Below are 13,741 nucleotides of genomic sequence, written 5' to 3'. Positions count from 1 at the left end.
AAAGTTCTGGGATTACAGGCATGAGCCACCGTGCCCAGCCAAGTCACACTTCTTATAAAGCCACCACTGCCATGCCCATGATAATCCATTCATCTGTTAACCTATTAATCCATTAATCTGTGAATAGATTAATCCATTCATGACAGCAGACCCCTCAAAACTCGACACCCTCTCAAAGGACGCCTCTCAATATTGCCACATTGGGGGGTGAAAGTTCAATATCACTTTTGGAGGGAACAAGTATTAAAACCATAGTGCAACTATTGGCATACTTAGAATGCAGAAAATATAGGCTTCAAGTAACACTACTGTGGGCATCATTCATGGCTTATCTTTATATTTCCTGTATTTAGCATAGCGAAGGATTCATGTTTAATCTTCAGTAAATATTATAGAACAGCCCATGATAACAATTTGAACTGCTCAAAAGATCTATCAGGATCTATACCTTAAGAAAATCGTCATCTATGTAAGGAAGATTAATATACTAGTGGAGTTACAATACAATGAGCTTTACACTGTAAGAGTGTAATAAAAAAGCAGAGTGCAAGTATACACAACAGAGAAGCTCTCTGGCTGAGAGCTCTAGAAAAGGCTCCTTAGGGGCAGTGATAACAGAAATAGACCTTGAAGGATGAATAGGAATTTGCCTAGTGATGGGTTTGAAGGACACAACAGACTGGAAGAATAGACTGTAAATATATAGAGAGATGCAGAAGTCAGAAGAGTGGGGGGCAAAAGAGACCCTGAACTGTGAGGGACTGGAGGCGTTGGTCCAGGAAATGAGGCTGGGCAGGAAAATACTTTCTAATTTAAGCCAAACTGAAAAGTTTTATACACCATACTAAGAAGTTTGGATTCTGTTCCCTGCTTGGTGGTCTTGAGCAGGGAAATAACATGATCCAATTTGCATTTAAGAAAGATGAAGGTAACCATGCCGGAAAAGAATAGATTTCCGGAGCAAGAGCTCAGTGAGGGGGTAGTTGCCGTGTAATAGGTCACTTGTGCTGAAGTGTGATCATGAGAATGGAAAGGGAAGGATAGATTAACAGATAGTTTGGAAGTGGTACAATGGATAGGGTTAAAGGAGAAGGAGGATTATGGTCAACCCTTTAACTTCTAGTTTGGGCAATGAACTGAATGGAAAATTAGGTTGGGGGCCCATACACCTTTCCAATATTGAGTCTCTAAGATCACTTTGAAGGCATGAAAGTAGCATTGAGTTCACCCAATTTGGGGCACCCTGCTTTCCTTTCCTCTCTCAAATCTCCAATTCTCATTATCCTCTTCCTTCAAAACTGACTAAGAAGCAAGATCTGGCTCCTATGTTTTCACTGTCCTTACTGATTACAGAGATGAGTACAAGTGTTATTTCTCCCTAAGAGTGAATGTGCTATTAGTCACTCATTTAAAAAATAAATAGAAAAAAATTGTACCTTTGTCAGATGGGCAGATTGCAAAAATGTTCTCCCATTCTGTAGGTTGCCTGATAGTTCCTTTTGCTATGCAGAAGCTCTATAGCTTAATTCAATCCCATTTGTCAATTTTGGCTTTTGTTGCAATTGCTTTTGGTGTTTTAGTTGTGAAGTCTTTGCCCATACCTGTGTCCTGAATTGTATTGCCCAGGTTTTCTTCTAGAGTTTTTATGGTTTTGGGTTTTACATTTAAGTCTTTAATTCATCTTGAGCTAATTTTTGTATAAGGTGTAAGGAAGGGGTCCAGTTTCTGTTTTCTATATATGGCTAGCCAGTTTTCCCAGGACCATTTATTAAATAGGGAATCCTTTTCTTATTCCTTGTTTTTGTCAGGTTTGCCAAAGATCAGATGGTCGTAGATGTGTGGTGTTATTTCTGAGGCCTCTGTTCTGTTCTATCAGTCTACATACCTGTTTTGGTACAAGTACCATGCTGTTTTGGTTTCTGTGCCTTGTAGTATAGTTTGAAGACAGACAGAGTGATGCCTCCAGCTTTATTCTTTTTGCTTAGGATTGTCTTGGCTATATTCAGAATCTACAAGAAACTTAAACCAATTTGCAAAAAAGGAAAGAAAAAAGAAAAAAACACATCAAAATGTAGGTGAAGGGTATGAACAGACACTTCTCCAAGAAGATAAGATACTTTTGTGGCCAAGAAACATATGAAAAAAAACTCATCATCACTGGTCATTACAAAAATGCAAATCAAAACCACAATGAGATACCATCTCATGCAAGTTAGAATGGCTATTATTAAAACATCAGGAAATAACAGATGCTGGCAAGCCTGTGAAGAAATACGAATGCTTTTACACTGTTGGTGGGAGTGTAAATTAGTGCGACCATTGTGGAAGACAATGTGGTGATTCCTCAAGGATCTAAAACCATAAATACCGTTTGACATGGCAATCCCATTCCTGGGTGTATACACAAAGGATTATAAATCATTCTACTCTAAAGGCACGTGCACACATATATTTACTGCAGCACTGTTCACAATAAAAAAGACTTGGAATGAACCCAAATGCCCATCAATGATAGACTGGATAAAGGAAATGTGGCACATATAAACCATGAAATACTATGCAGCCATAAAAAAGAATCCATTCATGTTCTTTGCAGGGACATGGATGAAGCTGGAAGCCATCATCCTCAGCAAACTAACACAGGAACAGAAAACCAAACACTGCATGTTCTCACTCATAAGTGGGTGTTGAAAAATGAGAACACGTGGACACAGGGAGGGGAACATCACACACCAGGGCCTGTCAGGAGGGGTGTGAGACAAGGGGAGGGAAAGCATTAGGACAAACACCTAATGCATGCAGGCTTAAAACCTAGATGATGGGTACATGGGTGCAGCAAACTACCATGGCACATGTATACCTATGTAACAAACCTTCACATTCTGTATGTATTTTCTAGAACTTAAAGTAAAATTAAAAAATAAAAATACATAAATAAATAAGTATACAAAAATAAAGGTGAGTATCTTTGATTTTGGCAAACTTACAAATTCTAAATATTGTTTCTGGTAGAAGTTTCTGACTTCTGTCCAAGATGGTGCTATTGAACCCTACTGGACTCCTTTGGTCTTTTATCACTGCGGGTGGCGTTCACTAACTTTTTTCCCTGTGTCAGAGCTTGCCTGTGCTATGACCCATTTCTCAATTGAGTTTGCATCCCTTTCAGATAGGCCTGGAGATGTGATTAGGATAGGAGAGCAAGTTGGAGGCTTTTTTGGTGGTGCTGTCATTAGCTCTTTGTTGTCTCAAGTGAGCAATTTGTATTTTCAGGGACCCACAGCATAAAAATTGGAACCACATATGTTTTAATGGAACCACAGCCCCTGATCTGCACACCACGAAAAATCCCTCTCTCCTAGTGGGAGGAAGGGAATGAATTGCTGAGAAACATGAGGAAAGAGGGGAAAAAGTTGTTTTTGGCAAGTTTAGATTCCATAAGCATGTTAACGGTTGCTGAAAGTTTTTAACAGGCAGATAGAAAGAAGGTTAATAACTAATTATTACATCCACAATTCTGTGAATTTAAAAAATGATATTGCAAGAACTGCCCCTGATACTCATTATAATTCTGGTAAAAATGAAGAACATGAAGATATCTTAAAATGCACATCTTTAAAGGAAGCTACTCAGAAAGAACTGTGAACTGAATATCTGAAGTTAGTTTTAATTCCGGCAGCCTCACTACCAAGCTCTGTAGCTCTGAGATACACAGCTTCCTGTTATGGAATACATTCCATTCTGGTTTTTGTTTTTCATCTGCACAGTGATGATGTTATATCATCATTTAAAAACTTGCCTACTTTTGAAATTTTACTATTCTGCCTTTCCTTTTTCCTCTAGTGCTTCATTTAAAAGTAAATGAAAATCAGTTGTCGCTTCATAGACATTCAGAATTAAATAGCCCCAAACATTTTCTAGGGAAATATTTTTTTCTTTTCAAATAAAAGTGAATTTACTTAAACTTGGCCTTTACATACCCTGCCTTTTTTATGTTTTTTTTGTTGTTGTTTTTTTTAAATTTCTTTTCTGAAAGCTTAAGACTCTGCTTATTAGTATATTAACAAAATGGCCAACAGGTGGCGCTGCAGGCCTGTGTGAATTTCACTCCACAGTCCGTTGACGTCTGCTTTTTTTACAGTAGTAGAATACACACACCTCTGTATTTCTTCAACCAAAATAACAGGACCTAGTGAAATACCCTATCCTCTACTAAGTATAAACCCAGGAATTAATAATCGATTAAATAATCTATTATCTGCTTGCAAATGAATCTGACGGTGGTAGAAATTTGTTACCAGAAAATCTTGACACTTAACAGTTGCTTGTGTATATTGCAAGGGGCAATTTTAGGTACACTAAAAGGCATATTCCAGTCCAGAAACATATAGCATGATGCTATACGCGTCATGAGGAAGACAAGGAAAGGTGCTGTATCTATTTACATATCACCATTCATCAGCCAAATTTGCAGTGCTTCCATTTTTAATCAAAGAATCATAGCATTAGATCTGGTAGTGCCCTTGTTCACAACTGAAAACACACAGGAGGAGTAGCAGAAGATCCAGGAATGTGGTATGATCCCAAAGAAACCATGGCTATTTCACAGCAGATCTCAAACGGTAACTGAGATTTCTCCTGAGCCCACCTTGTCTCAGGAGAACCTGAGCTCATTGAGGGTAAGTTCCCAAACTCAGGCAAATCACCATCTCAGTTTCTCTGCTCTGCAAACAAATAAGTAAATCTGTCTTTGCGATTTACCTGATTTGCCTTTCATATTCACTAGGATAGGTTACAAATGTTGGAAACTCTTACTCTATGATTGTCAGTTACAGAAAATCAGCCTGGTTTCTAACTCAGTGAAGCAATCTGGCAGGCACACTTTTGTGACATATTCTATACCTCCTTGACAAGTTGTACCAAATAACGAATTATCTAGAATTCCTTTATTCCGATCAATAAACTAACACAGATTGCAGCTGTTTAAGCCTTTAATCTACAGAGGAGCAGAGGATCAGGCAGTGAAGGCGGAGGGTGAGGAAACATCTGCTTTTCCTCCCTCTGGCATCAAGAATAGGGCCTCTTCAGGGAAACCCCCCATTACTCCAACTGATCTGTAGCTTTGACTTCCAAAAGGGACTGATTCTGACCTGCCCCTCACCTCTGACTTTCAGCCTCGCCAACCTCTGGGATCCTGGAGATAGGGCAACAAATTCATCATCACTCAGATTAACTGTTTTCTAAATCACTGTTGGTTGAAATGGCCTAAGCAGCTTCCTAGGAATGTGGAGGAGAATAGACTGAAGATCCGGGGTAGTGGTTTAGTTTATCATCATCCTTCCGCTGTCTCATCCCAGAAACAGTGATTCTCTGGGACGTTCCGCCAAACCATAATCCAGAAAGAGCGGCTATTTGTCAAGTTCCAGGTAATAATAATAACACCTAATACTATATATCGAGTATATTTCTTTACTTCTGACCACAAGTTTAATGATTGGTTTTCGTCATTCCTTTTGCAGCTGTGAAAACTGAGATTAAGATAGGTTTAATTATTTGCCTGAAGTCACAGACTTAATAAGTAACCGGCATACTAGCTGCAAGTGACTCATATCACTGTAAATGGTGGCACCAGAATCCAATTTCAAACTTGTCTGAAAGCTTTTGGGGAGTGAGCTGACCGAAATCTATAGCCATTGCCTGGAAGCACAATAATCTAGAAGAATATGGTGTGTTAAAATGCTAAAGCCAGCTGTCTTAGTGTAAACCATAACTCCTTAAGATGCATTATTTCATTAACCTATTTCTTGTTTTTTGGTTTGTTTATTTTTGAAACAGAGTATCTCTCTATCGTCCAGGCTGGAGAGCAGTGGTGTGATCTCGGCTCACTGCAACCTCCGCCTCCTGGGTTCAGGCAGTTCTCCTGCCTCAGCCTCCTGAGTAGCTGGGACTACAGATGTAGTCCCACACTTGGCTAATTTTCGTATTTTTAGTAGAGACGGGGTTTTGCTATGTTGGTCAGGCTGGTCTCAAACTCCTGACCTCAAGTAATCCACCCCCTTGGCTTCCCAAAGTGCTGGGATTACAGGTGTGAGTCACCGCGCCCAGCCTACCTATTTCCTTTTTGGTATATCTGTTGTGCTCTTAACGAAGAAATTTATAACAGTTTAAACACATAAAAGAAATGCAGTGCACAGCCACATTATTGGAATACAAAGCACCTTTTCAAAAACCAGACATCTGGGCCTGTGAAACCTGAGTTGGAAGTTCAGCTTCAAGGATGAGGGTCCTGGGTACAGAATAAAGTCAGACACTTGAAACTTGAATCCGGTTTCTTTCTTCTCTATGGAGAATCATTTTTCTATATTTGTTCCTAACTCAAAAGTAAAAACCCAGAGAAGCCACGCTTTCCATCTTCCCTCTGTGCACCTGGGGAAAGTATGACACAGATGCAGATTGAAAATGTTTACATTGCAAAAAGGAAAATGATGATCCTATTTCAACTCAGATGTGATCCATTTGGGTGATTGAGTTTTATGAATTTTTTGCCATTTTCTTCCCAGATAAGTTGTGCAACAGTCAAGTATGTTAATGGCTATACGTAATAGAAAACTTCCATTAGCTTAAACTAGTAAGCGTTTTTTGTTTCTTTGTTTTTTTCTCATGTAGCAACAAGGTTAGATATAGGCACTTGCTGGTGGCTCACACCTGTAATCCCAGCACTTTGGGAGACCGACAGGAGCAGATCACGAGAACAGGAGATCGAGATCAGCCTGGCCAATATGGTAAAATCCTGTCTCAACTAAAAATAGAAAAATTAGCCGGGTGTGGTGGTGGGTGCCTATAATCCCAGCTATTTGGGAGGCTGAGGCAGGAGAATCACTGGAACCCAGGAGACGGGGGCGTGCAGTGAGCCGAGATTGCGCCACCACACTCCTGTCTGGGCGACAGAGCGAGACTCCATCTAAAAAAAAAAAAAAAAATGTTAATGGCTACATGTAATAGAAAACTTCTATTAGTTGTAACTAGTAAGGGATTACTTTTCTCATGTGGCAAAAACGTTAGATATAGGCAATTGTGGATATTGGTTCAGTGGCTAGAAGGTACCAGGGCTGATATTTATGACTCTGTGAACCTCACTTTCAGATTTGGGCATTAGATGGCTGCCCAAATATTAGACAAATGTCCATTTTGAGGCAGAAAGAAGAGATCAGGATAGCATCATTTACGCCTTCACTTTTTATTAGTAGAGCAAAAAACTTTCCAGAGACATGACAGCAGACCTCTAGTTAGTCCTCATTGGCCATAAGTGAGCCACGTGGGTACCCCAAATGGCAAGGTAGCCTGGGAAGGTGAGATTTTAGCGTTCATGGCATCTGAGTGGAAGTGCATGAGAGAGGGAGAATTGCTAGAAAGTCTACCACACTTTCCACCCTGCAAGGAAATAACCCAGATCGTATGTATGTGCAGATGAGGGCAGGTACATGTGATCCCTGATTCCACAGTTCTGAAAGAATGGGCAATACCTGCACACTAGCAGTCATGCATTCAGTTCAACAAATATTTATAAAGCACTATGTCATACCCTGCAAATCACAAGTATAGTCTGCTCCTACAGAGATTAAATTCTGTTACTAGTAATGTCCCTCCACCCTGGCTTTAACTGGTTGGCCAACTGGTGTAATGAAGTCAGTAGCCTAGAGCTGACTAGATAAAGAGTCGACAGGGAAAAAGGATGTATGTATGGTGATCTCAGAAGCATGCCTCTCAACACTCTCTCCCTCATAGATCTCCTTCTGCCTTTCTAAAGCAAATGCCTGAAAGTCTAGCAGAGAGAAAGGAATTGCAACCCGTTCTCTGGCTCCACTGTTCACTTCTTTTCTGCTCCCTGGCAATGGAAGAAGTATTGCTAACATAAATGTTCAGAGCCTGGAATATTAATGGGCCATGGTTTCTAGTGATGAGGAAAAATATATTTTAATAGGCCCTGAAAATCAAGTTCAGACCCTCCTTTCTGCCCATCTAGTGCTTATAGCTATTCAGGGAATTTTAAGTCAGATACACAGTGTAGGCACGGTCATGTTCTTCCCATATTTCCTTCTTCTGTATGACCATCCATATAGTACAGAATCTCACAATGTAGATTCAGAAAAAGACCTTCATCCTAATCTGCCAGCTCAGCTTTTAACGTGGAGTTTTCCACTGTGAGTATTAGATTCTGTACAGCTATTAATAAAGCAAGCTTGGTCCCCTTTCTTGTCTTATTCATTGTGGATATAGCACCTTTGAGAATTCCATGGAGAGGAAAGTGATACACACAGCAGAATGAGAAATTTCTAGGTCTCTTGAAAAGTATCATCAATCAATCCTAAACTCACGTCCTCACTCCAGGTGAATTTGTACAGGGGGCCAGAACAGAAGAATGTAGCGGACAGGAAACTTACCAGTACCCTGTCTTCTTATCATACCTCTGTCTACCTCTTTCTTAGCTGCTCTATCCCAAAGTATGGGAGTAGTTAATCTGGCTGGTCAGAGTTGAAGGACATGAATTAGGTGACAGTTGCCAGTAGGCAGAGTCACTGCGTTCTAAACAAACAAAAACAAACAACATCAACAAAACCCAGAAACACAGGCTCCATGCTGCTTTTACCTGATTTCTTTCTCTTCAGGGAGGAAAAGATAAAAATACCAGTGGGGATTTCCCTTAGGAATCTTGCCAACTCGAATTCTCTTCTCTGATAGTATGTACATAAGTGGGTAAATAAACTTAATTTTTCTTACTTCTCATCCATTATTTTTCTTTTCAAAGCGTGGGCCTACCTAAGCTTCCTGTTCCAAATGTACCTTTAAACCTAGAGCCTTGAGTAGATTTATCAAGTGCATGTGTGCCGCTATTAATCAAATGGTAATTCTTGGTTCACTAGTTTTTCACGTCCAGAGGATTCAACCCTTCCTGCATGCCTGATTACAATGCCGCTAACGTCTTTTCTTAATGGTTAACGAAATATAATAACAATAATATCATCTACTGCTTACTGAATTGTTTACTTAGTTGTATCACTGAAATCAAATCCCCTGACCCCCACCACCCCCAAAACAATGTGATCTGGGGTATGTTTGAAACCATACAAGTCATAAGAGTCAAAAAATGCAAAGGTCCTTGGGAAGCCCTAATTATAAATGTAAATAGAGATAGAGTGATCCCTTAATTATGCATGTAGGGGCCATTGTAATCTGACTTTGGTGTAATCAGCAAACATTTTTTTAAAAGTCTTATTCTCTCAAAGTTAGATGGTTTCCTCAGTCAAAATATTCTCTTCATTGTTCTTCACAAATGCCATCACTGAGGCTTCAACTCATATTCTTTCTCCTAGTTGCTTTCTTACTCTTTTCTATCTCTTCTTCTTCCTCTTCCATTTGTCTATACCCTATTCACTTTTCAAGACTCACTTTAAGATATCACCTTTTTTGAAAACCATTTTATGATGCCTTGTTTCATAAAATATATTTTCTGGAATTTCTGAGGCATTTTGAGAATACAGTTTGCAAAGAATTTTTTTTTTTAATTTAGTGTGAATACAAGTTTGGGTGTAAACAAGTTAAACTGAAGAACTTCTATGTCAATATAAGTCACATAAGACTTTTGATCACCTATGTCAACATGACTTAGTGATTTCTTCCAGAAAAACTTTGCCCAAGAAAGATAATACAAATAACTTCACTGTTTGCTTGAAGAAATTTCTAAAACTCAATTTATCAAAGACAATAGTCTTCTCACCCAGGCAAATGCTTGCTTAGCAAACAAAAAGTATCTATCCAGCCATACTTCAAGATACATGCTTCACTGACAACCATTATAGCATGAATTTTGTCCAGTTTAGTCAGTTACTCACTTTGAAAGAGCAACCTTAGATTGCTTAAGCCCAAAACCCCAAAGAGCTGTAAATACTCTACTTCTGATTTCCCTTTCTGAGCTATTTCTGATACTCTATCAAGGTGATGTTCTCTCCAACTGTAAAAAACAAAACAACTTAATTTTGCTTTATTGACAGATTTCCTGGTGATATTTTGAGGAATTCTGCACTGGAATTGGATGTATCCTAGCATAGCTGACAAACTAGGGAGGGTGTATACCATAAACCTATATGCATGAGCTTTGGCATTTGAACCAATACGTTTTTCTTAGAATTTATGATAAGGGATGAATGAGCTTTGCATGACAAGTGCACAGGATAATAAAGATTTTATCAGCAGAGAAGAATAATTCCAAATCTCAAGAATCCATGACCCCTAACAATATACTTCTCAGATTTTTCCCAGGAAAGAATAATACTTCCAGGGAATAGAGGGACTTAATAGCAATGGAGAGACCAGAAAACACCAGTATCCCAGCGATCCTCTTATATCCCCATAGAGCATGAAAGTGGAAGATAAGACATATGTTCTTGGTATATCTCAGGTAGGCTTGAGACAGCTTCAGAAGAGAAAAGAGAAAAAAGTAACGTTTTTTCCATGGCACAAATCCTGAAGCCATGTCATGGATAGTACAAAGGAAATACAGAGTGAGCTGCATCGGCTGATAGCTGGATACCACGTGGAAAACACGCATCTCAGTAGGTGTCAGCATAGATGAACTATAGACCAGAGTTGCACACAAATGTCAGTTCTGTGCACGCTTATACCCTATGAAAAGTAGAGACAAATCTAAGTTAAAAAGATGTGTGTAGGGGAGTGGAACAAAATATTTTAACTGTAAATACACTAAATTGGCTGAACTTAAGCTTCTGCCACTAGGTGAAATGTAAGCTCAACTAGAAATTAATTTCAGCTGTAGAATATTAATGTCACAGATAAATTTATATTTTTTGTACACCTAAATTTATGGTCTCAGATTTAATAACTGGAACCTAAGAAGAGTGAAAAAAAAGACAACTGAAAAAGCTGTTTATTAAAACGCTAAGCAATTTACTTTTAGAATTCCTCAAGCAGAATACACTACTGTCTCACTTAAAGTGGAATTTCATTGATTGTGGGTGTCTTTAGATCTCCAGTGCTTCCATTGTGGTAAGCAGCTGCCCTGTGAAACACTATGAATGTCTGGAGCATCATCAAATGGGGTTCCTAAGAGCAAAGATTTGGTGTAATTGTTGAACTCTACATATATTTAAAGTAAGATTATGGATTTAGCTTCGGAAAATCTTTATCAATTAAAAACATTTGTAAAGCCATCTTTCAATTTTGCTTATGTCTAATAAAGGAAAATAAGTTAAGGGTAGTAATAATAAGAACAGGGATACGCTAAAGGCCAGCCTTGAGAATCCAGGAGGTTGGTTCATCAGGCCCTCTGGAGTAAAAGGTCGTGGTTGACAAGCGTGGGAAAAACTTTGATGGGGGCCTTATCCTCTGGGGGATATTTAGGACAGGGTTATGCTGAAAAGACAAAAGCCAAGAAAACATCATCTAAAATAAATATTCCCACTCTTAGGCATTGTGTTCCTCTCACAGTAACCTTTGCTTGTCTATTTATAGCTTGGGTAACAGGAACCAAGCTCATCTTGTGTTAACACAGGACAGTTAATTATGAATGCCAGTCGGAAATGAAAGTTAATCAGCCTGGTTCGGTTTCCTAGCTTACAATGATATCAGAAAGTTTAGATGTGAAACCTGTCATCAGATAGCATGATATCTATTTTCTTTTTTTATTTTGAAATATATCATTTAGATAAGAGTGTATACAGCACATTTGTATAAATTTTAAATTGTTGATAAAAATAAACACTGTGAATCAGTCACCTAGCTTAACAAAACAGTCTTAAAGTTCTCTGGGTATCAGTACCTGACTGTTTCCTCCTACCTCTTTCTGGAGATAATTAGTATCAGGAATATCTTAATCATTTTTGTTTTTCTTCATAGTCTTCTATTTATATAAGTTCCTGTAAACAATATCTCATTTTAATTGAGATTTTTTTATACTTACATGTTTCATAATACATTTTTTGAAGTATTAAATCACAGTGACTATTTTCCTATGACTTTTTAATGTAGCACTATGCACTGATATACATTGCTACACATTCATACTAATATGTATAACTACAGTGCCTTCATTTCCACTGCTTTATAATATTCCATTATGGAATAAACTACAATATATTTACTCATACTAAAGTCTATAGAGATTTAGGTTGGTACCATGGTTTGTATTATAAGCAAAGCATTTATGCATATTTTTACGTCTCCTTGTAAAGTGTGGCAAGAATATCTCTGGGGGGGATTACTGGTTTTATAGACTCTGCATATGTTCAAATTTACTACAGTATGCTAACTTGTTTCCAAAGTGGTTTCCTTATTTATATTCCCAACATCAATGTACAATATTGCTCATCGACTCCCTGTTTTGTCAATACTTGTTGAAATCAGACTTCACTCTTTGCCAAGTTAGTGGTATAATTTGGAGCATAGTTTTCACTTTAATTTTGCATTTTCTAGTTACAAATAAAGTTGTGCACTTACTTATTTTTATTGGTATTGTTACCTTTCCTTTGAAATATTTGTTTCTTTTTCCCATTTTGTATTTTTTTTTCTTATTGATTTTAGGGCTTCTTTATATATTTTTTAATAACCAAGCTTTGTCAATCATTTTTCTTGCAAATACGTTCTTCCATCTTGTGACTTTTGTTTTGCTTAAGGTGTCTTAATTTTAGGGTAGCTGAATTTATCAATCTATTCCTTTAAACTTTATGCTTTCTGCATGATTTTAAGAAATATATCTGTGCCTTGAGACATAAACTTTTTAACCTATATTTTTGTCTATAGGTTTAAAGTTTGCCTATTACTTTTAAGTAGTTAACCCATTTGGAATTAATTTTTTAGTATTAATTAATCAAATGATATATGAACCCAATTTATTTCTTTATTTTGGATAACCTATTGTTTCAATATATTTAATTAACATTTTACTTGTTTCCCAATGATTCCCAGTGTGAGTCCTGTCATATATTAAGTTTACTTAAATGCTTTAGTTGATTTGGGGGCTCTCTGCTTCTTTGACCTATTTTTTTTTAATCCTTGCACCAATATCAAGCTATATTAATTCAAATTAAGTTTTTAGCCCTAGTTAGACTAATCTTCTCACCTTCTTTTCCCCTCCCTTTCAATCTTCAGCCTGGTTTTATACTTCGGAATAGTTCTTACTTTAAAAAACTTTATTTCTGAAGAAAACCATCCCCAATTTATATCCCTGGCTCCCCAGAAAAGGGATTATTTTTCAACTCTAAGAGACCAAAGACTTAGAAGAAATTATCTCACATTATTGTGAGCTATTTCACTAGCACAAATAAATCTCAAATATTGCTTTCATCTACAAGATAGCATTCTGCTCCCAAGAGTAATTAACTCATTGTAGACCACATCTAAGACTTCCTAAATAGAAAACACTTGGCCTAGAGTTCCTTGGTGAGCTGATATGACACATATTTTCCTTTCACAGAGGACAGCCAGCATAAAAAAATGGTTCTTCTTCTCACAAAAACATATGCCTGATTATGAAGCGATTTGGCTGATTTACAGATATAACTAGGGTCTGGAAAATAGTGTTTGTAACTCTACATCCAAGGATGGTCTTTAAGAGCATGTCAACATTCCTTAGTTTTTTACTTCATCTGTACTGACTGATCCGTTAAATAGAAAATTCTCAGATGTGAAGAAAAGGATATTGTTGAAGTTGAGATTTAAGTTTTTCCATGAA

This window comes from Sapajus apella, unplaced genomic scaffold (assembly GCF_009761245.1).
Source record: "Sapajus apella isolate SASKATOON/1434 unplaced genomic scaffold, GSC_monkey_1.0 scaffold4, whole genome shotgun sequence".
Taxonomy (NCBI): domain Eukaryota; kingdom Metazoa; phylum Chordata; class Mammalia; order Primates; family Cebidae; genus Sapajus; species Sapajus apella.
Note: the sequence above shows the minus strand (reverse complement) of the source record.